Genomic DNA, 3,974 nt, shown 5'->3' on the forward strand with positions numbered 1-3,974 from the left:
TTCTGTCTTCATGTTTAGAAGCAGTGATTTCTTGAATAAGTAAATACATGGGGATAGAAATAAAACTTAACATTTAGTAGTAGCATAAGTTAATGGATCGGCTAAAACTCCCTGCTTTTCATTGCTGTTTTGCTTTTGAATTATACAGTGCACAGTCTAATGAATCCATACTAATTCATGGGGTTTGCAAGGTTCTACTGCTTTAAAAATAAAACAAACACACTAAATAGCATGAGAATTTCTTCTGCTACTGAACATTGGGACTGGGCATGAGCAGTTCTCCACCTTTCTTGCCTATACTGTGTTCTCTAACCCTCCCTGCATGTCTTTTGTAGGCATCTTAACTATATGGAAGTTCAGCCTCCATGCAGATCATTTAGCATCTTCTTCTCATGTATCCTTAAGCTAGCATGTGTGTCACGGCAGGTGCTCCAGTGTAATTTTTAAGTCACGTCAATTGTCACTATTTGCTTTTCTCTGTAGATCTAGGGGTGAGAAGCCGTGAACTCTACTGTATTTCAGCACTCGTGCCAAAAAAATCCCTAAAATTCCATTTCATACCTACTGCTTTGACAGAGGTGTCTACCGTGGCAGAACTTAGCTGTCTTCTTGAATATTTGGTGGGTTTTTGGTTTTCACATATGCATTTGAATGGAAGAAAAAAGAAATCAAAAATTCAGTTTTTCATTTGTGTTTTGAGTCATATCTTATTTAAACTGTTGAATGTGGCTAATGTACTCTGTCATATATTTCCCTCTGCTAATTTCTTCTAAGATAAGTAGCCAGCTTCACTTCTTTTGTTCTTGGCAGGTTGGTTTGTTTGTTTATTTTAATCAAGGGCAGTGGAAAGCTGGAAGATAAGTCTTTCTGCTCACCTGCATGGTGAGCTGTCACTGGAGTGATTTTTGTAAGAAAAAAAATAGGTATTCTAAATTAACAATTTTCAACTTGTTCTACAGAGCCCTCAACAAACTTAAGGCCTGTTTCTAACAAGTCCATGAAAAGTCAGTCAGAAAAATAAGCTCTGCAGTGGGCTTATATTGGCTCTGCAGGTATTCACGCTTCCATGGTAAAATTCTGATGGTGGCTTCCAAACAAAGACCAGTTGCAAACCAGTGCTATAGGATGGTGTTGCACACATGCACACAAAGAGCTATACGTATAATATTTATCTCTGTATTTTCTGCAGCTAACTGAATGGCAACATTAAACAGGAATCATTTTCCTTCGTACCATCCTTCTTTAACTTTGAACCTTTCTCAGGTGGAGACTCAATTTCCCAGATTTTCTGAGTACTTTACCAAGTGTAGAGATTTCAAGGAAATCGAGCCATAAATTTCCCAAAACAACCTGGCCTTTATTCCTGTTCCTATTTTCTAAAAAGGCAGATTGTTTATAGAGTGCTAAACTGAGGTTGCCACCAAGGCAGCTCAACAAAAGTGCATTAATAACCATGTGAAAGGGGAATTGAGCCTATTCGTTGTATATATCTGCTGTATGCTGGGAAGGAGAGAAAAGGCTTAACAAATACTATAACTAGTCCTGAACAACAATCTCTGTGTTTAAAGACATTTAAAATTGGATTCGAGAAAACACAGGGAAGTAAACAAGAGCTAAAGCCAGCAATCTGCTACAGGAGAGGGGGAGATACACGATTCTTCCCCTCCCCGGTATGAATGAGTGTAGAAACAGTGCCATATATTCAGTGCGCTAACATTTGCATTACAAATGCTTGTAGTGGGTTTAGAAAAGAGCTAACAGATTGTCATTGCCCAGAGCGCTGGCATTACAATGATTGCTCCAACATAACATGGCTGTTAAACTTTTTCTTAACCCATGTGTTACCTTCACCCAGCTTGAAAGAGAGTTATTTGCCTAGAGTTGGCCTTCCTAGAAAAATGCACGTTTTAATGCCCACAGACATCTGGACAAAACAGTTATCTGTTTTAATCACTAGCATCTGAGATATTGCTTATTTCAAGACATATGGGTTTTCTAAAGTGCTGGATTAATAGGTGATGCACAGCTCACTTCTCAGAGCACTGCCGAGATTGCACCCCCAAAGATGAAGTATTAGGCAAGGCTTTTCACACATTCTGTTTTTCTTGTATTCTCTATAGTTTTCTGAAAGCTGTAGGCAATAAAATTAACACCCTTTGTCATTTATGCCATTGTTACAATGCTGTCATTCAGTTTAATTTCAGTTGTCCTAATTTAGATTGGTGGAAGTTGGAAGAGAATCTTGTCCCTCTGGTTACTTGGTGAATCCTTTATAAATGAGCACATCTGGAAAATTGTGAGGGTTTGTTTTGTGAATATATTATTTTTTAAAATTCTTCTGTAAAATAAAAAAAAATCCTAAATTTCATTTGTCTTTATCTGTCATTCATTTTCATTGTTCCACAGCTAATTGAAAAACAGTGAATCTCACAAATTTTTGCACTGGGCTTTTTGGACCTAGGTTTTCGTATAAAAGTTATCAGTACCCCTAAAAGGGTGTTAACGTGGGGGCAGGAGTAATGGGAACTACTGCAGGAAAAAGCGATGGATTCTTGGCACTCTCTTGCTAAGTATAGTCACAAAAACTACCTGTATGACATTTGAGTTTTATTATGTTCTTGTCTGCTTATTCTTAATTGCTCATGGTCTTCTATTTTTATCCAGTCAATGCTTTAAAGACTTTTACTGGGTAATTCTTAGTGTTTTCTGTCCTACTAAAGAAAAGCAGATCTGTGTAGACATCTATCAACCCCAAGCGTGGTTATAGAAGTTGTTAATCATCTCAGCAAAGCATAGGTGACAAATGATAAAATGTTCATATTAGTGCAAAAGGTGTGTATCTGAAGGAATACTCTTACTAAAGTAAAATAAGCTGTACTCTGTAGGAGTATATTAAAGGTAACTAAATCAGCTTAAGTGTTGGTAAAGGAATTTCTGTCTAAGTGTTAGTGAATCCTCTTCTATCAGTAATAGAGTTCATCAATCAGAAAATTATCTTAGTTACAGCCTGTAAACCTAACAGAAGTATTTAAACTTTGTTGCTTAAAAACAGCTCCTCAGAGTCTCACACTGAAACAACCAACCAACTGGTATTAACACACTTGCATTCAAATTAAATTCCACTATTTTTTGCCTTTTAACAAAGTCAATTCACATCTCTGTCTCAGGAAACACAGCCTGAAGAATCTGGTCTGTGGCATGACAACATGCTAGCATTTTAAGTTTTAGCAGAACTTCAGTTTGCTTAAAATAAATAAAAATTGCTGATGAATCTCTTTTGCTTTTAGAAACTCCATCTCACAATTGCCTCTGAAATATTAGTCATATTGCAGAAATATCCATGTCGAGACGAATGTACATTCTTCTGATTCAAGATCTTTTGGGAGGTAGAAGACCATTTCTTTCAATACTGCTTCAATTCAAGACCATTGTCATCTTTTCTTTGGCTTAAAGGTGTCATAAGGTGGTCTTACTGGTGGCTGCAGCTCAAGAACATGTAGGAAGGTCACAACTCTTCAACTTTGTAGTTCCTTTGCTGTTGTCTTTTGGTCAGGAAGAACATCTTTAAAATTTTACCTCACCTGAGACATTAATTCAGCTCCAGAAAAGTTTTAATGCGATGAATAAAAAAATCCTAGCAACCAAACCTAACTGCTTTTTTGCTATATTCCTTCAATAAAATAAACCAAACATTTTGTATTTGAACAAATATTAGTCTTTAAACTTAAATAATTCTAAATTTAACCAGGTAATCGGTGTTTTGTATTGTGATGTCATCTTCCATTTACAACTGATTATATTACCAAGAAAAACTTTCTCATTAGCATATAAAATATCCTTGTTGATATATGTTGCATCAAGAAGTTGTTATATGACAGCTTGCAACTAGATGCGAATTTTCTTAAGCAATTATCTGAAGGAAGAATATATCACTTTAGCATTTAGTGGACAATAAAAGTGTGCACTTTGAAGTA

Source organism: Numenius arquata, chromosome 1, assembly GCF_964106895.1.
Source record: "Numenius arquata chromosome 1, bNumArq3.hap1.1, whole genome shotgun sequence".
Lineage (NCBI taxonomy): Eukaryota > Metazoa > Chordata > Aves > Charadriiformes > Scolopacidae > Numenius > Numenius arquata.